Here is a 22,971-nt window from a genome sequence, read left to right as displayed (position 1 = left end):
GAATACAAATTGTTTGAACGATAACTTTCGAGACCCTTTGCTACTCATTAGGGACCTGCAGTTATGAACCGTGTTTAGTGTGGATGCAAATTGATTTAAGCACTTTTGAACCCTTAACTCAGTTATAAAACGTTCATGTGGCCAGGGCTTGAAAACATTTTTAAATAGCATACAGGCAAGGATTGCTGTACTGTACCTGTCAGTTTGTATGGTAATGTTCATTGACTTGTATATATATATATATATATATATATATATATATATATATATATATATATATATATATATATATATATATATAATAAAAATCCGCCAGGAAACCTCTGGTGGCCCTAGCGGAGTTTAGTGTTTAGTGTAATAATATCGAGGGGAGAAGAGCAAATGTAATATTCTACTGCTGGGGAAGGACTGGTTGATTTTAATTTTGGCTGCTGATGTTGCTGGACCCAAAGACAGGCTGCAACAATGACAGGGAATACTTCAGGTAAGACTGTGGATTTAAGCTGAGGAGGAAGATTGTTGATTTCTGGAGGCCAGACATCTGTATAGTGTGCAAGTTATTTTTCTATTTGGACATCATGTAGGACCCACCTCTATTTAAATAAAAAGAATGGACAATGCTTCTAGTGAATATAAAGGTAACAGTTTTATTAGAAATAAAACAAAATAAAGGAAAAATTTAAGGTGGAACAACTAAAGTAATTCAGAAAGGAAGAATTAATTAAACTAAACAGTACAGAAAAGAAAATATTAACAACGACACCCCACTTCCAGTAGTTGATTAGCAATCTATGGGAGATTCCTTTAAAGGTTACAACCTCAGAGTCATTTAAGACAAAACTTAGTCTTAACAGGGGTATCATTAGTAACACAAATATTTACTTTTTAATATTTGATAATCAAAGCATCGTTAAATCAGTCTCATATATATATATATATATATATATATATATATATATATATATATATATATATATATATATATACAGTGCCTTGCAAAAGTATTCAAACCCCTGACCAATTCTCTCATATTACCGAATTACAAATGGTACATTGAAATTTCGTTCTGTTTGATATTTTATTTTTAAACACTGAAACTCAGAATCAATTATTGTAAGGTGACACTGGTTTTATGTTGGGAAATATTTTTAAGAAAAATAAAAAACTGAAATATCTTGCTTGCATAAGTATTCAACCCCCACACATTAATATTTGGTAGAGCCACCTTTCGCTGCAATAACAGCTTTAAGTCTTTTGGGGTAAGTGTGTACCAGCTTTGCACTGGGAGTGATTTTGGCCCATTCTTCTTGGCAGATTTACTCCAGGTTGTTCAAGTTGGTTGGACGACGCTTGTGGACTGCAATTTTCAAATAGTGCCACAGATTCTCAATGGGATTGAGATCAGGACTTTGACTGGGCCACTGCAGGACATTCACCTTTTTGTTCTTGAGCCACTCCAATGTTGCTTTGGCCTTGTATATATATACATAGTTTTGGTGTACAACGCAATTCTTACTCTTGCGAGGTAAAGACGCTCTTTGTGTCCAGACAACCTATTGAGAATTATCTATTATCAACACAGATAAACGCAGGAAGATAATTAGTTTGTAAAATGTAAATCAATTTGTATAAATCACGTACAACAAACAATTACTTTAGTGTTGATTAACTCAAAGCATGAATTGAAAGCAATAATACTTTTCTTACGTTTGCCTCTGTATATTACAATTCTGTTAAATTCATAAACTAAATCATATTATGACCCTCTCTGACACTATATTCCCCCTTTCTTGAGGGCGACAAGGTCCTGAGATGTGGTCCTTCAATGACAAAGTCATTAAGCAGGGTCATTTCATTATCATAGCAAGTTAAACTGATGTTAAGCAGCATGCATCGCCTATGATAACAAATAACCAAAAAATTCCTTTAGCTTTGGAAACATCTACCCTATATGAAAACATAGATTACACAACATAACACATTGCTATGCATAGTTAGTAATACACCAGCCTCTGAAAAAAGTTTTTCAACTTGGTTGCTAGTTATATGCACCAGGTTAGGGCTTACCTAACAGAGGTGACGGATTAGTCAGTCTTGTTTGTCTCATGATCTTCGCTGTCAGTATCTAACATGTCTAGTGAGGGCAGGGACCTAATTTGAACTGGTTTGCTCATTTGGTAATTCATCACACCCTGACCATTGCTCACTCCTTCTTGTAACACCCTGATGCTGATTACCAGCACCCAGATTAGTACACTTGTCATCACCCAGGAGCAACATCAAGATTACCAGGTCTACCACTCCCCAGTCGTGAGACAGCACATTTTGTTTAATTTCAGTTTCCAGGACAGTAGTTTGGAGTCCTGTCTGATCCAGGGCAAACTCTATGGTTTTAGTGCCCTCCGTTTATTATTCTGCTGAGGGTACCATCCCATTTCAATTTGTAACCTCTGAAAGCATCTACAATTTAAATCTCGATTTCCTACCTCTCAGGATTTAGGTGATATAACGTTAAATCATCAAGATGCACAATGGCCCCTTCAGGGACTTGTATAAAAACAGTCTCATTGGGCAGTTGCACCTTAGTGGCTGTATCATGCTGGTCATATGTTATCACAATCTGATTGAGGCATGTTGATCATCCATTTATCCCCTACTCTCTCCACTTTAGTTTCACTAACCTCCTCCCTAACAGTCATGGTAGCTTTTTTCAACACCTCTTCCATCAACTGAAGAGGTATGAGATAAGTGGGGATCTGTCCCTGAGCCAAGCTTCCTACCATGGAACTAATCTCTCGAAGTAAATCCTACATTAGCATCCTAACCGTTTGCACATATGCATAATCCCATTCAATTATATCAGCGATTCTACCTATGGTATTGTGGCAGGCTGGCGAGTGGATAGAGGCACAGAGACAGACTGCAGTTCAAAAAAATATACTTTTATTATAAATAGATACAAAAATAAAAAGGCACAAGGGCCAAAACAAAGGGATTGAAACACAAAAAGAAAGACAAAAAAGCAAAATGTACAAAATAAAGGTTTCCAGGCTGGGCAATGCCTTCACTGGATTTAGAAAATTGAAAAATCACAACCAACAAAACACCAACCTGCTTCCTCAGCTCCCTCCTCCCAAATGAGAAGCAGTGGCCTCCTTTTATGTCAGGTGGCTGGGCGCTGATTGATCGTTAATTAACCTAATCAACTAATCAACCCCAGCCACCTGAACATAATAAACCCAGGCAGGTAGGGGAAATTAACCCCATCCCTGCCAATTTAAAAAGGGCAGAGCTTTGCTCTGCCACAGGTATGAAGAGTATGGTTCAACGTGGTGGAGTGAAGGTTAACAGTGAGTACCATGCCCTGCAGTGTTACCCCCAGGTTTTGTAATTGCTGTTGCTTTTGCTCAGCTGTTTCTAAAGTGCCAGCCTTAGCCAGCTGTTACTGCACCTGCTCTTCAAAGGGGCAGGTTCTCACCAGTGTCCTGTGTGGGAGGATCTTGAGCCACAGAGGTGACCACAGGCAGGGCCATCTCATTCTCATTGCTCTCATTACTCTACCCTACACACTTCACTGTTGAGGAAAGCTTCAGCTGGGGTGACTGCTATCATTCCGCTGGGGTAGGTGAAGTACGCCTGTTCATTAGCCCTTTCTCCACCAATGACCTGGGTAGTTGGCCAATTACCGGAATGGTCAATTCAAAATCGTGGAAGGCACCGTCTATTAGGAATCCCATGTCTGCGTGAACAGGGATCCTGACACCACCTTTGTTATGTTCTGCACCAATAGGTAAGCAGATATATGGTTTAACTCGAGTCTGGGGGTATCACAAATCATCAGGTTTAGCTTGCTGAACTGTCAACAGAGTCAGAAGAAAGCCTGACTTGCAGGTATTTCAGTAATTGATAATCTAATGTTTATCTGGGTTGATTAGTTCTCTTATTAATAATTAATTGACGTGTTACAAAGATCGAGGATTTACTATGAACACAGATACATGTGCAGACACAAGGAATGATTAATCACCAGAAGTATTTTATTAAGTACACAAATAATAAACAGAAATCAGAAAAGTCAGAAAGTAAATTTCTTAGACAAAACACCATTCAAAACTCTTACTGCATTCATGCTGGCTAGCAGGAAATTGAAATATGGCACTGCCTGTCTCCACACACACAAAGCAGCTATTCAGCAGCTCAAGCAAGCTGTGACTTAGCTAATGATTTACACAAACACACACAAACACACCCACATAAAAACATACAATCTTAGAATATATCACATTAAACTTATTAATGGTATATAGATAATAAGTTAAGGATATGGCAAGTTTACTTTTAAAAAAAAATTCTTCATACAACAATATGAGGTAGATTACTTATAGTTACTACATGAAGTTTCACTAAAATTTAATTTACACCCAAAGTGTGTAAACTAAATAATTAACAGTTCAATTCTATGTGAATGTGTTACAATTAATTAATTTAGTTCCATAAAAGGAAAATGCAACTGGAATTATACTCAATGCTTTTGAAGCTTAGAATTTTGGTCTGCTGGTTTGGAAACTAAATCTGTTGAAGGGTACAGTACAAAAGGCTCTCCTCTCAGCAGCAAAGTCTTCAATCCCACATTGGATCAAACTCGGCAACAAAGCTTTCAGTTCTTGATAGAATCAACAAACAGCTGCAACAAAGCCTTCAGTCCTCGGTATAGGATCCATAACAGCACCCTTCTGTTCTGTCCTCTTCGCTGAATCTTTTAGCTACGCAGGTAGCAGGGTACAGTTTTTTTTTGGATACTGTGGCTTTAGGTTTGCAGCAGACCTAGATTGGTTTGTCTTTTTAAGGCAGTGTCCTTTTCCACTATGACATCACCAGTTTATGTCTTCTTTGCGTGAAAACGATTGTTGTTGCAGATGTGAGTTATCTGTCCATATCAACTGTCCGCTCAGCCTAATCCCCTCCAGGCGCCCGTTACCTAATCAGTAGGTCACATAGTTCAGTATGTCTGCAAGCAAGGGGCCCCCTTCTCAAGACACAGCAGTTTGCCTTATTTCTCAAGACACACAGTTTCATTAATGAATCCAGTTACATTTCTAATACACATTCATGTATTATTATCATATTCAGGGATCTGTCCCACAGAGTCGAACTGGGACCCCTGCTGTTAGTACGGGGTTAGTAGCAGCTTGGACGGGGTCTACTGTTGCCATTACATTGCACCCTTGTTTCCTATTGATGATTGGTTAAACAGACTTAGGAAACCTGATCTGAGCTCACAATCGCTTCCGCTTGTACCTATTCCCTTTCTTTGGATACCTAAAACTTCCATCCTGCCCTGTGTATTTACCCGAGGGTGCCTGGTTGGACAGACTGTGAGAAACTTTGACTACAGGGACCTCTGTCCCTTCCAGACTCAGCTGGGAGTCGGCTTGCTTAACCAATACATGGTGCCCTTGTTCCTCACTGCACCATCTTCCTAATATGAGACATAGGTATAGCTATACTTAGGAACTCAACAGTGAACTGGACAAAATGGTTTTCTCCTCTGAGAGGTGGATGCCAATTGCTGAGGAGAGACTTTAGAAGAGAGTTCTAAAGTGTAGCAGAAAGGGGATGCGATTAATATTGAGTATAATCCAGCAGAGGGCTTCATATAGTGAATCAAAGATCTTAGGGCTGCTGCGGCATCCGAAAGTTAATATAGTAGCAAAGTAAAATTGCAACGTCCAACAGATACCAAAAAGATGATGGAGAAAAGGAAGTATAGGCATGACTTTGCAGGAGTCAGAAATGCCTGCTTTAGCTAACCAGGAACCCCGTCCTGGTATTTTGATGGAATGGATATCATAAAATATGATGATTTAATGAAGAGAAAACTGATCTGAGGGAATACTGCTGATGGAAGAGCCACGAGAGGCAGAGAGGTTTATGATGAGACTCTTCTTGTCTGACATTTTCCTTGTAGCTACTCCAATGGGATTCATGAGGAACTGAGGGAAGGGAGGGGCTGAAAATGGACCCTCCCTGAATCCCTTTGAGATCTTGGAATTGATGAGAGAATCAATGACTTCTGGTTCTTTTATAGCAGTTTGGAGATGTTTAAATGTAATAGAGCTGAATTCATGTTACTTGTCAAATGCTATAGCTAACTTGAAAGCTGCAACTGTTTGATATGAAAACATGTAAAAAGGTCTAATTAAGCAAATTATCAGTTCAACTAAGGTTTTAATTAAGTAATTGAGAACTCAGTTGGAATGAAAATCAGTAGACACAGTGGTTCCCAGGACCAAGACTGGGAAACACTGCCTTACAGCACTTAGGCAATGAAAGAACATGTTTTGTTTAGGTTCAATAGGACAGCAATGGTAACCTTAGCAACATGGCAACCAATACTATGAATTTTGTGTTATAGAATTACCATCCAAGATTCACACACATTGTTATTGCACTACACAGGTTATATTTCTAAAGGATACAGAGGACAACTGTTCCCATCAGCTGGTGTATTAAGGCAGATGCCAATTTCAGACATAGAGGTCAACAAACATCCTTTCTATTGGTCAGTATTTCATATTCCCTGAAAGTTTTCTCTGCAAAGAAAGTGCTAAATGCATAGTGGTTACACATGCCCTTTAACAAATATGCCAGAACATATTATTTGCCTACATATTTGAACTACTGTATGTAATCCCAGATCAAGTTTAATTGGCTTGCACAGCAGCTTTAGAGCTAAAATACCAAAGCACTAGGTTAAAAATTCAGCTTCACAGGATCCCCGTGTGGCTTTTCTGGTAAAAGGGAGTTATAGGTTCACTGGGAATTCCAGAGGGAGCATCTCATTTGCTCTGGCAGTCCTTGGGTGAAAGAAGCAATTGGTCTTGGGATTGGAGGATACACACTGACCTGAGGAATTGTTGTAGTGAGCGAATGTAATTTTACATGTTAAACTGGGGAGAAAATTGGGAACTAAATTAATTTTTTAAAAAGAATATAGGTTCTAATGTGTCTAGTGATTATTACTATTCCAGGGTTATTTAATACATTATCTTCAGAAGATAATAGCTTTGTATAATTGTGCAGGATAAGAAAATAAACATGCAAAACCAGTAGTGAATTGTTAAGATCATAGTTTTCATAAAGACAAAAGGTAAAAACATTCTACAAACAGTGTCTAAAATCCTTTGCCCTGAATACCCTTTTCTTGTTTTATCACAGCAAAACACAAAGGCTGCCATCTTATGTTTCTGTATTTGCAGGTCTACATGACTAGCATTTTTAGACAGGAGATTATGTGACTTGCATTAAACAGAGAACACACTGCAGAGAGACATGAATGAAATGTTAACAGTTCACAGTCTGCTGAAAATCCTCTTCACAATAGTGTTCTTGGACAATGACCAGAAACTAAAAATGGGCTTGATTTTTTTTAACTACAATTAACATACAGTAGACTAAAGGCCTAATTTATGAAACGTTTACCGTACACAAAACATGATTGCCATACACAGTTCTGTCCCTGTCCTGTTTACTTTTCCCATTTCTGGGCGGAAAACAAGGATTTAGCGGATGAAAAATGAAAGGGGCGGAATAGCATTTAATTATTGATGTTTACATATGCAAAGCAGCATGTTTAACACATATAACGAAATGCCATATATTCATGAACTATTCAAGAAATTCTGACAAGGATTTTACGCAGGCAAAAATGACCCAAAAATTCCGCTGACTGAATGTGTCGCAAAGCAGAAAACATAGGTGGAAGCTGTGTACGATTGGGGGAAGGGTATTTAATGTCCTGTATTGCCATAACATGTTAATGTGACACTACAACATATCAGCATGGTTTGTTTTGTATCACACATAGGATAGACTAAAACAACAGTCTGCTAGCTATTCATTTGCTTTTACTCGTGTACTGTTAAACGCTATTGTACATATCTATAGTTTTACATAATGTAATATGCACAGAGAACACATTAATGTTATCTTAATATGCCCTAAATACATAAATAAAACCTCCTACAATAAAGAAACATCTCCCCAAAACCTAAATACAATTTGTTTTTGGAAAAATGTAAATATATTCTTAACCTCAAACAAAAAGAGACAAAACAAAAAACAGGTCTGACCTTCAGTTGAACTCTAATTTAGAGTTGTAGTCCTGAGAGCTATGCGTTATACATGTATGCAGTGTGATGTAGTGGTTAGGGCTCTGGACTGTTGACTGAAGGGTGTGGGTTCAATACTGGGACACTGCTGCTGTACAAACCCAACAGTACAAATGAGTACCAGAATTTGTATATAAAATAAATAATTGTAACACGTGTTGGAAAAAAGCCAAATAAGTGCCTTATTATTATAAACAGGCGAGAGCGGCATAATGAGCCAATCTTTATTTCATATACCCTATGATAAATACCCCCTTATTGATAAAACCACCTGGAACACTCAGTTCTAAAGTTTCATTTGGGATAAAAATGATGCGCATAATAAAACTAAGTGAGTATAGCATAATACTATTAAAATAACCTACCCAACCAACCTTCAAATACCACTATTGATCAAACAAATTTCAATTGTTTGGCACAATGGTACAAGATTAATCACAGTTGTAATTAAACACATTTACTAAAATTGTTATTAAACATAGTTACAGTGTACATTTTTCTGCAGGTTCTTTCTGGCTTTAACAAAGACGTTCTCTTGGTTTCTGGCTCTGTCATATTTTTATCCCTGCCGCCACCAGTAAGTAAGCTCCTTCACGTCTCGACTGGTATTTTTACTTCTAATTAGTTAGTAAACAGGGTGTGATGCGTTTACTAAAGTTCTTCAATGAATTAAGATTAATACTGCACGAAAGAAGAAGATAGGAAACGTAATTCAGCTTGAAATCAAGGTTTTAACAACATAGTGTCTTATTAGCGTGAGCAATATTATCACCACCATTTGAAACCATGGTTTTAACAACATAGCATCTTTTTAGCATGAGCAATATTATCGCTGGCCTTCTTGTTCTTCTTTTGAGGGTCTAAGGTTCTTTGCTGAATTTGTATAATTCCTTTCAGAATATTCATGAACGCTCTAGATTGTTGCAGCTGCTTCCTGGTATGCTGTAGATTAGTTTCACTGCAACTGTCTAGCAGCAATCAGACCTTGTGACCTATCACAAAACAAATGGTCCTAATAAAAAAAAAAAAATTTAACAGAAGATAAAGGGATGTCGTAATAATACGTTCAATGCTACAAAAGAGGAAAATGTATTTTAAAACCTTGGTTTAGTCACACTTAGAAATATGTGTTTTTGTGTCTGGCAGCCATCTTGGCTGAGGTGTGGAGGAACAGCCCGAGGCCACATTTGCATAGCCACATAGTTTAATTGGTTTGTGGGGTATGTGATTAGTTAATTGAAAAAATGTGGAATGTTTTAATTGATTACTAAGCAGTGTGGAATGTGGCCACATAGTATACAAAGACAAAGGAAAGTGTTTGCTGCAGTGGAAAAGAGTGAAAGATGGTTCAGTGAAGGGGCTTGCGTAGCCTGACCAGTGGGAAAGGAAATGAGAGTATGAGTGCACTGGGATAGCCAAGGTTTGGGGGCTGTTTTGTTTATGGATTTAATATATGCATATGGTAAAGTGGTTTGCAGTGAGATTGCCACATCACTGACCACATTAAGGTGAAGACTTCAGGTATTGTGACTCCGCCCCCTTTCTGGATGTCCGACTTCCAACTTTTCCTGGAATGAAATGCCAACCCATCCAGTCCGGAGCACACTGTTCCTGTTGTACAGCGCCCTCACAGTTGTAGTAGTGCAATAAAACACTGTGACTACTACATACGTTCTGTAATTACAAAGTATATATATATATATATATATATATATATATATATATATATATATATATATATATATATATATATATTATGCAAATATATATTTAGATATAAAACAGTCTTTCGTAAAAGATCTATATTTTTCAGAACAGCACTAAAGTGCATGAAGGCACATTCCACATCACAGTTTGCATTGTTTATTTTAAATAAAAATGAAACATGCTGAATAATGTTAACATATTAGATTACATACCGCTTTGTAGTATTCCATATACTTAACAAACAACTGACGAAAAATGAAAAATGTGACATTTTCTAAATCTATCTGTACAACATTATGGCACCATTTTGTAGTTCATTTGATCACACGATCTTAAATAAAAGTTCTAAATTATGTTCATATTTTATTTTATTTTTGTTATTGTAAGTGAAGCAAAGCTTTTAGCCATAGATGTTCATTATATTGAAATACATAGTTCTCTCTCGTGCGTGTGCACCTGCATTTCAGAGTAACACATACCTGGTAAGTTAAAAACACTCATGGCCTCTGTCATCGAAATCGTTACCATGAGAATGAGACCACACCCTGATAGTATTACTGACCACAGGCATCTATTTTCTCTGAATTTTTTCATGAAACTCATCTAAACTAGCACTGTTGGTGCACCCTAAACATGTCCTGGATAAAGGCATCATTCAGTATTCAAGATCCTTTCACCCAGGAACTATGTTATGCCAGGATTGTAGATACCTATGGAACAGTATCATTTGATCCTGGTAATGTATAACTCTCCCATCCACTTTGTGCACTGCGGAATCTAAATTTGAGATCCACTTTAAGAAAAACAAACAAAATCCTTGTTTCAACCTCTGATACTGATTTTGAAATCCAATCTACATTAAAAAGAATAGGGCATTTTCACAGCCGATAGTCAGCAAACACTTTTAACCAATACACAGAACAACCTGATAAGAGGCAAGCAAAGAAAAGGCCTTATCTTAAATATAATGTTCCATTGTTTGGTCTACAGGCAAGTACAAAACCGGTTCTGTTCATTTTTTTTTTTTTTTTTTTTTTTTAAAGACAACACTAGCTTTCATCAATGTTGTTGTGCCTAACTGTTCAAAGGCTTTGTGGGAGCAGCAGCAGGTGGCTGGTCACTTTTCTGCACGCCAGTTCCTCAGCTTGAATGGACTAAGGGTGCAGCGCTTCATGCTTGGCAAAGATACCCTTTGAAGAAGATTGTTTTTTTTGTGTAGGAGACTAATACAGAGAATACTGTACTTTATCAATTAGGAAAAGAGAAAAAAAAAAACTAAAGTTTTCTTGTTATTATATTTCTTGTTATTATAAATTGGCAAACATCCTTGTATTCAATGCAAGATTCTTCCATTAGTAATGTATTAGTATTTAGACCATATTAATCCTGGCATTACACTTTCTTTTCTTTAGGTTGATATGCTTATTTAATATAAACATGAAGAATATGAAGAATAGACCAATGAAATTGTTAAAACCTGCAGATAAGTTACAGCATATGACAGAAACTATATTTCAAATTAACCTAAGCTAACCATCACTGTTAAGAACATAAGAACATAAGAAAAGTTACAAAAGTGGGTAGGCCATTCACCCTATCTTGTTTGTTTTGTTGTTAGTAGCTTATTGATCCCAGAATCTCAACAAGCAGCTTCTTGAAGGATCCCAGGGTATCAGTTTCAACAATACTGGGGAGTTAGTTCCACACTCCTGCAATTCTCTGTGTAAAAAAGTACCTCCTATTTTCTGCTCTGAATGCCCCTTTATATAGTCTTCATTTGTGACCCTTGGTCCTTGTTTCTTTTTTCAGGTCGAAAAAGTCCCCTGTGTCGAAATTGTCAATACCTTTTAGAATTTTGAATGCTTGAATCAGAGCGCCACGTAGTCTTCTGCATATGACATGCCTTTTAGACCCAAGGTCACCAGAACTGTCATTTATAGGACGCTGTGTGGTCCAGTGGTTAAGAAACGGGTTTATAACCAGGAGGTTCAAATCCCAGGTCACTGTGTGACCCTGAGCAAGTCACTTAACCTCCTTGTGCTTCGTCTTTCGGGTGAGACGTTGTTGTAAATGACTCTGCAGCTGATGCATAGTTCACACACCCTAGTCTCGTATGTTGTAAAGCGATTTGTGATGGTAGTCCACTATGAAAGGCACTATATAAAAATTAATTAACTGAACACAATATTCTAGATGAGGTCTTACTAATGCATTGTAAAGTTTTAACATTACTTCCCTTGATTTAAATTCAACACTTTTTACCATATATCCAAGCATTTTGTTGGCCTTTTTTATAGCTTCCCTGCATTGTCTAGATAAAGACATGTCTGAGTCAACATAAATTCCTTTTTCATAGATTCCTTCTTCAATTTCAGCATCTCCCATATGGTATTTATAATGGACATTTGTAATGCCTGCAATTATCCGTTGTCGATGATATGGTTGTTTAATACTGGAAAGAATTTGATCTTCAAAGCAATAAGTAGCATGGCCACTTCCAAACTAGCATTATTAGCATTATAGGAGCCCAAAACCATACTGCTCCACAGCATAAAGGATCCCTTAAAACACTTCCAAGTAAGACCAGTATATGCTAACATCTGGAAATTATCAGAAATATTTATACATTAATGGATTGAAATAGCAATCACTGCTTAAAGACATATTTCATTACCTGAGTCTGTTGCAGCTGTCTTTGCGACAAACTACTTCAAAGGAATATGAAATTGAATAAACATCACTTTATTCACTGCCTTCCTGTCAGATTTGCCTCAAATGACATTTGTTATTTGCCTTGCAAGCTCATTGCTTAAGCATGTTTCCCTATAACAATATTGTCTTCTCCATACATATTGAAGCTTTTCAGAGGATGTGCTGACGGCTTGGTGGTCTGTAATTACGAAGTATGATGTGTAGGCCTTGAGACACAATGTTGTTCTTCCCTTATCATCTTTGTCTTAGACCCCACCTCATTTAGTAGCAGGACTAGCCCTGGAATTCATACAATACAATTACTCATCCTAAACATTTTTAAGAATCTAGTTTACGTTTTGCTGTTCCTTTATAAGTAACTTCCTGCCGCCATGTTTGGCAACATATTAAATGTTGTTTATATTATAAATAAACAGTGTATTCATGTCAATAACCCTGTGGGCTTGGAAAAAAAGGTTAAAGATTATGCTGTTGCTTGATCCTTCTTCCAAGCTAATCTGACCAATATTTAAAATATGTTCCTTTCATTAAGTTGCTCTTTGAATTGAAAACATTGGCTGACTTGGAGTGACTTGGAGTATCTTTATTCAATACCTCCCTTCTTGCTTCTTTATGCAGGTAAAACAAATGATAAATAAACACACTGGTTTACCATTGTTTCCTAAACAAACAGTATCAAGAGGGTATTTAAGTTGATGCTTGACGTGACATTTTCAAAGCTGTGAACCTGAACCTTATTTTCTATTTATATGCTTATGCTATTCTAATCAGACATTATGATAATACATATACAGGATTTTTATTTATTTATTTATTTATTTATTTATTTTGTGACCTAGAAACAGTGGAACGTTTAGAGGACACTATCATGTATATGGGATTTTTTTGCATAGCTCTAACAATGTATAATATACATCACTGCCTGTCCTTATACTCTTGAGAAACAAAAGATGATAGATAAACAGTAAGGACGTAGACACTGACATTGTTGAAAAGGAGTCCACAAATGTTCTTTTTATTTTTTTCAAATATACGTAAGGTGTTTGAGGTGCAGATGTGTCGCAGCGTGTGAAGAAAAGATTGTCACCATAACGTTTTATTTTTTATCTGATTCACAATCTCCAGGGCAACACTACTGTTTTAGAATGTTGTAGCCATTTCCATCAATATGACACCTAAAATACCAGCAAGGTTGAAACTCACAAGTTCTCCTTAAATTTGCCACGTGCTTGAAAGGCTGTTAGAACCTGACTCGGATAATAATAATTGCACAGAATGTAATGCTGAGTGTTGAACAAATCCCCAAATGTATTATAAAAATAATAAAAGTGTCAATCACAAATAGTAGCTTACTACATAAAAGAAGTTATAGAATAGAGTGAGAATTACTTACACTCAGCTGAACTTTAGCTGCCCAGATGCAGAACAATGAAAGCAATAGCACTGAATTGCTTAAAGAGGAGATAAAGAGTCCATATTGACATGCAAGTGGTGTACTCTGCCAAAATAAGTTAAAGTCTACAAATTTCCAGTGTAACAAAAGTGTTTTTAAAAACAGGAGAAAACATCTGCTTTACAGTAACTTCCAAACATGAACGTAACATGAATGTAATAATATATGAGCATGGGGAATTGCACTTTATTAATTCACGTGCAGTTGTACCGAGACTCCAATTGAATAATTGATTAGCAATCGAGTCTCGGTACAGCTGCATAAAAGCAGCATGTTTTCACTCACTCGGGGTTGTGTGTTCGGTGAGTGGAGAACAGGTGTGGAGAGGAGAGAATTAAAAACTCAACAAAGTAAAATATATAACCTTTGTTTTGACTCACCGTGTTTGTCTGTTAGTCCACTGTTTGTTTAAGTGTTAGTCCATTTTGTTTGTCTGTTGATTTTGGCCTCATGTGCCGTGTGCTGTTTTTGTAACAACCTTTTTATTTACTGTCTGTTTATTTATTAAATGCTGAGCGCAAAGAAGTGCTCAAAAACTCCACCTCTCTGTTTATTTTGTGTTAGTTCCTGTTTCTGGTCTGACGGCACCCACTGCAGCCGTCTTTGTGATAAGGACTTAAGAAGGAAAACATGATATTGCAGTGTAGCTTTTTCTTCAGTCATAAAACAGGTTCTGGATCTTTACATGTACTGTATGTATTGAGGATATTGAGGTTAAAAATATAATTTAGAATATAATTAGGGAAGAGAAATGTGCAGTCTAAGGAAATGTCATCAATAGGTGTTCTGCTGTGGAAGGATTAAAAAATAATTCCTAACAGTTAAGCTTTTGGAAATTATTTTAGAAGTGAGTTTCTGCCAAAACTACCCTGTGCTGACTGCAAATACCACGGTACAGATTACATGATCTAATATGTCAAGTGAAAGCCAGATTAGTAAATTCCATGTTAAGGAAATAGAATATCAAGTATTAAGAAATGCATACGTTAATGGAAATAGCACTCTGTGACAGACAGCAAAGTAAGGTTATTCAACTGTTTTAAAAACAGTTTTAAATAATAGCTGAACAACCTTACAGTACTGTGAAGAAACTCCACAATACATCAAAATTGATCTATATACTTAACCCATTAATTACTTTGAAACAACAAGGTGTATTTATGTCATTTGATACATTCCATTTAGACTTTTGTAGTTCACACAATTAGAGTAAGTTATCATAACAATATAGTTAAAGAGAACATTTAAATAACAGATCCATGTAGATGCCTGCTAAAAATGCTCCAAAAAATTACAAAGTAACCAGTCCTCAAATGTCAAATTAATGGGCACTTATGAGCACATAATGGGTTAATAATGCTAACCAAGGCCTAAAAATGAAATTCCTTGCTTCTAATTAGCTGTACAAGCAGCATCCCCATCTCTCCTCTTTATTGTACTACGAATCATGTGGTTATTCACTTCTTTTTAGACTTTGACTGAGGATATGTAGATATTTCAAATACAACCCACTAGATAAACTGTTGCATCCTGGTAGCTTGTGGAGTGTAAAAACTAATTATGTTTGCTCTAGCACAGTACACAGCCTCTATAAACAGCAGCTTCCAGTTTCTGTAGACAGCAGACCATTCTGCCTTCCTGTTAGGCAACATGTAAATAGGGTGTGCTTTAGAAAGCTACTGATTACTAGGCATAGAACATGCTACCATTCTGATGACAGTAAACTGACAATAAACAGATGATGAGAATTCCTTGTTTTCTTTTGGGGGGGGGGGGTTATTTCACTGTATTAGATGCCTTCAAGGACATACAAATGTCTCAGAACAACTACTCCATGGTATATGCGACATAAAAAGCAACCAGGGTTTCTTGTAGAAGACATTATTCATTTAGTTTGAAATTGCCAAAAATCCAAGAAGATAACTTCTTGAATAATCTATGTTTATTAAGAGATGGCTGGATGCTTGTCTATCCACTACCTTAGTTACATTTTCAATGGTGGAGTGAACATGAATGAAAAATGGCACTATACATTTCAGGGTTTCCATTGGCTCATTTTATTTTACTCAAGACGTGATGCAATTGAAGGGGAAAGGAGAAGGTTGATATGCAAATTAACCATGCGTAGTGATCTCGTGCTGTTTACGCAGACAGCTCGGGAAAATGTGGTTTCCATGCACAAAGAACAGGTACAGGAGACAATCTCACCTGGAAATCCATGGTTGTGAGATGAAATCTTGTTTGAATGAAACTGTTTAATACACAGTGTTAAAGCAATGTAATAAAGCTTGTAAATGCTTTGTGTCTGGTTGTTTAATAATGTGTTTTACTGCTCTTGCCCAAATTGTTTTTCAAATGTCCATTGGTGGGGCGGCATATTGTTGGTAGGAAATAATATTTCAGCTAATTTATCACACAACTTATTAATTAAAGAAAAAAGAGCTGATTGCTCCTTTTTTAATGTTTTTATTATTTTTTGCACTGCACAGATGTCTCAAAAGTGTATTAAGATGCCTTTTTGTATACTATACGTATAGTAAAAATATGTTTATTTATCATACTACTTGTATATTCAACGCATTTTTAAACAAACTTAAGATAAGACTTTCAAAACTTTCCATGTGCTGATGTGACAAATGATGCAACTACAAAAGTAAAACATCCCCAAATGAACTATACTTCTAGTAAAAGCACCTTTCTTTATCATACAACTTGAATGTTCAACGCACTTTTTAAACAAACTGGAGATGAGTTTCAAAATGCTCCACATTCCCTCATGAAAATAACTTATAGGTTACCTATAGAATACTTCTATAGAATTTCTATAGAAGACCTATAGGCTATTGTATTGAACCTATATATTTTTATAGAGAATTGGGACATTTGTCTGATAGGTCTATAGAAACCTATAGGTTATTTTCTTAAGGGTTGTTTTACTGTATAGTTTTTGAATTAAAGAACTTTAAAAGCACCAACGCCCATCATTTATCAGAATGGGAACATTAAATATGGAGTGTTTTGAAACACTTTTATCTCATGTTTATTAAAAGGTGCGTTGGATTTTGGACATTGTACCATAAAGAATGGCATATCTACTATAAGTATAGTTCATTTGGGAATGTTCTACTGTGTAGTTCTGGAATTAAATAACTTTAAATCAGCCACATCTCATCATTTGTCACATCAGCAAATGGAAAGTTTTGAAACTTTTCTCGTTTGTTTAAAAATGCGTTGAATATTCGAGTAGTATGGTAAATAATCGTATTTTTTTAGTATATGTATAGTATACTAACAAGTATCATAACATACTTGAAAGAACCACCCCACCCAACATCTCCCCACAAAAGTCTTTAATTTTATGGCACCAAAAGAAATATCGAATGAAATCCTCAGCAGCAGCTGTAGTGTGTGATCTCTGCCTGGGAAAAAGCAGTAAGCCAATGTCCTAAGTGCATGAAATAGCAACCTACACAATGGTTAAATATTCCCAAGGAAAAAAAAAAAAAAATCTTAAGCAATCAGTACAGAAAACTTGTTCATAATCTTACTGTAAAATTTTACTTGTGTGTGATCATGCTGGAATCCAAATAGGTTAAAAGTCATGGAGTGCTCACATCAACCCAAAATTAGAATAGCGTGCTCTCTTTACCGCAGTCTTCATGTGTAAATAACCATTGTAAGGGTTTGTGAGCGTAGACTAAACTAAGATACACTGTTGTTGTGGAACCCCCGCAGGAAGCTGTCGATTCAGCTGTCGATTTGTTCTGCGATCAGTCAGTTACTAGAAACTGGACGACCACTGATGGGCCGAATGGCCTCCTGTTGTTCTCAATTTTTTCTTCATGTCTTCATATTTCATTATTTTTGTAAACAGCCATTTTAAAGTGCATACTGTAAAGCTAATCAGTAATTCCAGTAAATCTTATCTAACATGCATTATTATCACTTAGTAGAGCTCACATTTTCATATATGAAAGAAGCACTCGTTTTGTTAAATGTTTATTTGATTTTTAGTGGTACTTTTTTTTATAGCATTTATAAACAATAACATTCTCACACGTATATCACACTCTTTTCCATGCTGTACTTCTCACTGCAGGAAAACTTTTGACACACGGCAGTTGCTTTTGAAAGTTTGAGGCCTTGTAGGAAAAAGATTCTGAACCCATCAATTTTTTTTTTTTTAGATGATAAATTTTCCTCAGCGCTTTTTGCGCGTGTGTGTGAACAATGGATTGCTGAAGTTCCTTCCTTGGCCGGGAGAGACAAAGGCAATAGGAAATTGTAATGTGTTTGTGAGTGGCTGACTAATTATTTGGCTAGGGTTTTCCAGGGGATAAGACCCCAGAGAGATGCAGTTGCACAGGAGGTGAGGTATAGAGGAAGAGGGGGGAAAGGAAGATGGAGGAACCAAAAAACACAGACAAGAAAACAGAAGCATGAACAAGGGATTGAATAAGGAAGATTGACAGGGAAGGCGTTGGACAGGGGAGAAGCCTTTGCTCCTGCCCCAAGGTTCAATTTCTCAAGAAAAAAAAAAAAAAAAACCAAAACAAAATATTCTAAATGTGTCCCATTTATTTTCTTTAAAGGAACTCCCACAAGCTAGATGCACCGGTTCACATGTGAGTACCAGTCATTGCTTTTCTTACAACTGACTTGTTTTCAATAGTGACTTAATTGCTTCATGCATCTTTGAAAGTTCACTGGAGGCACAGCATTGTATTATCAGCAAGAAGCATTCCATAAATATTCTTCTCCAACAGCTTCAAATAAATAACCATTTCTCCTTTACCAAAATGTGTGTTTTTCATATAAGAAGTTCAGGGATTCATTAAATTATAGCAATACATGATTTATTGGAATTGTTTTGTTTGCACCATGTGCTTCAACTTATACGTTAACCACACCCCTATAGATGTTTATCACAGTAGTTCTGCAGTTTTTCCTTGCTTTTCCCTTGGTTATTTTATGCATTATCATATGTAAGTAGCCATGTTTTTTTCTATTACTTTGCCATACCTCTCTGGTCATTACCATGCTTGCCTATGCCTTACCATGCTCTCACTTTGGTTTATTACACTTTACATGCTTTACAATGGTAAACTTTTATAAGGGTATGACCATGTTACTACTGTAAATTATTTAGGTGGATGATTATTATCTATGCTAAACTTGTTGTGGTTAGGAGGAGGCATTGTCATTATTATTATAATCCTGAGCAGGCATGTTTATATTAAATGTGTTTTCGTTTTTCCATGAGTGAACATCTTAGTAGGATTAATAATATATTTTCTATGTATTACATACTGTAGGTTTCCTCTTTACATTCACATTTAATATGTAGTGTTGGCAGCTGAATATAGTAACTTTTGGAAAATCAAACTGAAACCCTGTTAATTTATAGTCCAGTGGGATCAAAGAGTCTAGTTTAACCTACTTGTTAGTGGTGTCCTATGAAGCATAAAAGACAGCCCGAGCTGTTATTGTCTTCACAGTGTAATTTGTGCAAGTCACATCTGAGTGTCAAGTGGACTATAATTCATGACAATATTGTTGACCTGACTGATTTTTGGAGGTGAAATATTGTAGACATAAGTGACGCAGGACTTCCAGACCACTTTTTATCTGACCTGTGGCTCTCTCACTCTTGTTATACATGTCTCAGCTGTGCAGGTTTGAAAGAACCATGTGCAATAGTAAACAGGCATTTGTTTTAAACACGGATCCCTGCATTCAGATAGCATTGCACCTTCAGTACTCATTTCATCTGGAGGGTGACATTGTTCTAACCTCTTCAATGTCCTGTCACTATCCAGCCAGCTGTTTCCTCTATGGACTGATATGCTTTCAGCTAGTAGCATGGATTGACCCAGAAAACACTGCTGAGGTTAAATGGCCCCGGGAGAGCAGATGTAACACATTAAGGCATGGGAACTTTCTTTAACTAATGCGGAATGAGATATCATGTTTTTAAATAAAAATACATTTTTGCTATAGCACGTGTTTCTTTCAAAACAGCACATTTCACACCTACATACTATGAACGGAAGCACCCAACAGGTAAGATTTTTAAAATTTTTGTAGCTTCTATCACTGGGACTTTATTAATTACCTGAATCCTTTATAATGATTAATGTCTGAACTCCATAGGGAGATACACTAGACAAGCTGGCTAATGAGGAACTGAACAGAGTTCTTAATAGACTGATCCCTCCCCTGTATTGCACAACTACCGCAGGAAGGTTACACTGTTCCTGTTGCTAGCAGCTCATTTGTTTGTTTTTTCCTTTTCTTTTATCTCCTGCAGGATGTCGCCTACACACTCTGATGCTTATCAAGACTCTTCTGTTGGAGGCTGTGTATTTCTTGTATCAACATAATTAAACTCATCCTTTACTGTGTCATTCTGTGCCCACTAGTAGTAGCAAAACTGAATACATCCCTGTTTCATATCATTATTTAGAAAAAAGAATAGAAGGAGAAAGCTGTTGTATTTCTCAGATACCTTTAAACTCTATTTGTACACTTACCCCCTACATTTAAATACAATTGGTCAGCAACCTTATATATGATTTCTAGCGAGACACATTGCACTGTAATTATGTTGTGTATTCTTATAGTTAATGAAGATTGGTCTATCTGCAGGTATAGCCACACACAGAATTGCAGAACTCCAAAAGAACAAGGTATAAGAAACAGTTATGTAAAATATTGACGTATGCCGGGTTTTCAAAGGAGTGTCAGTTTCCTTGTTAACTAGACAGGAAAAAACCAGCACCAGCCAAACCACCTAACTGTGGCATATTTCACTGTTAACACTGCAGGTATGTACCTGACATGTCTCAACAGGATCAGGTGCCTCGGGTTCTTTTGAGGTCCTGTGGAAGGCTGTGCTTATCATCTACTATATCTTTGCAGATATAGAAACATACATACAACAGTTTGTTTTTTTTTCTGAGATTATTTGTTATTGTTGTGTGACAAGCTCTAGCTGTAAGCAAACTGATTGCATCAGGGTTTCAATCTAGCGACCTGAAAGATTTAACTCTTTTAGCTCAACAGACAAGAGTCTGTGATGTCTCTGGCTTGACTAACATACCACCCTATCTAAATCTACTTTGATCTGTAATTATAGCCAAGGACATCATTTCAAACTAATCAGGACACAAATAGATGTGCTTTTATTATCTGATAAAATAAAGGTACTCCAGCTAATGAAGCACATTTTGAGACAAGTAAAAATAAATAAATAAATAAAAACCCAGATGTTTTAGAGGTTATTTGGTATAGTTGTTCCTGCATGATGCTATTGTGAAAGCTAGTGTCTTGGGGGAGTGTCACAAAGTAGGCCGGAGTGGGTGACGTCAGAACCAGGAAGGGAATACACCGAGACAAAACAGATGAAGTGAAATGGTGAAGACGCTTGCTTGCGCCAGTTTATTGTAAATAAAAGGTTCAAACAAACAGAAAACAGGACACGGCACTTTACGCCAAAACAAAAAAAGACACACAAAACGGACTATACTGAACAAACACAGCGAGCAGATGGACAGACTAACAAGCACTGTGAGTTTTAAATAAACAAGTATCGTGCTGGTCCCACCAGCACGCAATAACAATTGATATTACACTCTTTGGTTTCTCCTCCTCTCTCTCCTGTTCCCTACTCACCAAACACCCAACCCCGAGTGAGTAAAACGTGCATCTACATATACGGTTGTGCTGGGATTCAGTTACCAATTAATTATTCACTTGAATCCCAGCACGTGAATTAATTATGTGCAACCTCGTGCTCACATATTAACTACTTTAAATGCATGTGACGTGATGTACAATCCCGTGACTAAATACAATTATAAATTTTTAAGCACACATGAAATACAGACCCATTTATATCCCGTGTACCAATGCCTATACACCAACATTTAACACACCACACGCAACATATAACAGAAAAAATAGACACAAGGGCGGGCACTTTGTCACAGGGAGATACTTGGTTATGAGCCTTGGTTATTGTTTAGAAGAGATTGTCTTTTGATCATAGCTTAAGCTATTACTGTATCTACTAACTACTTCCTTCAGTAAAGTGATGGATGCTGATTGTAAGTGTCACGAGTGACTATAATTAGTTAGGGTTGTGCACATTATGTTTTGCTTTTGTAAGGTAAGGCAAATAATTGATTTTAAGATTATTTTACTCACGTACAAAGCCCTGAATAATCTAGCACCCGCCTATTTAAAATAACTTTAAATTTTCCATGGGAGATCGGGAGTTCACTAGTTACACACCTTGGCTTTGGAACATGCTCCCTCTTGCAATAAGGGAAGCTCCATCCCCAGATATTTTTTAATCCCTTTTCTTTTTACTGTGACTTTTTAAATTGCTTTTAGTTTGTGTTTTTATCTGTTTATATTTTTATTCTTGTAATATTCTTGTAGTGCTGTTTTATTGCTGCTTTTATTATTTTTGATTATTGTCATTTATGTATGTAAAGTGCTTTGTGATCCCTGAAAGGCGCTATATAAAATCAATTATTATTATTATTATTATTATTATTATTATTATTATTATTATTATTATTATTATTAATAAATTGGTTTCATTTGCACTTATTATGTTTCACACTTTATTTTTGTTCATGACCCAAATGGAGGCAAGGTATAGGGCAGCTATATGATAAAACACAATAGGAAGAGTAGGGCAGTGGAGCGCTAGGAAGGGACAGGAAGCATACATCAACTCCTTCTATATAAAGATGCACAATAACAGTGTTAACGATAGCTACACTAAAAATACTATAAAGAAAAAAAAAGTAAGTCAAGCACTTATCTTTGGCAAGGGAGCGGCGGGATCAGTCCAAGCCAATTCCCTCTGGCAACATCATATAGCCTCTCTGCAGCACTGAAATCCTGGGTCAGCCT

The 22,971-nt window shown here is 36.5% G+C and overlaps 1 long non-coding RNA gene across 1 annotated transcript; it reads left to right on the top strand.

Annotated features, from left to right (window-relative positions):
* Window positions 1–3,370: 3,370 nt before the first annotated feature.
* LOC121314166 lies at window positions 3,371–21,452 on the top strand. Its single transcript, XR_005950081.1, has 3 exons — window positions 3,371–3,790; window positions 18,636–18,668; window positions 20,354–21,452. It is a non-coding gene; the product is annotated as an uncharacterized LOC121314166 (long non-coding RNA).
* Window positions 21,453–22,971: the final 1,519 nt, after the last annotated feature.

The sequence above is a fragment of the Polyodon spathula genome, chromosome 4, assembly GCF_017654505.1.
Source record: "Polyodon spathula isolate WHYD16114869_AA chromosome 4, ASM1765450v1, whole genome shotgun sequence".
NCBI lineage: Eukaryota > Metazoa > Chordata > Actinopteri > Acipenseriformes > Polyodontidae > Polyodon > Polyodon spathula.
Note: the sequence above shows the minus strand (reverse complement) of the source record. Positions and strands in the feature narration are given on the sequence as shown.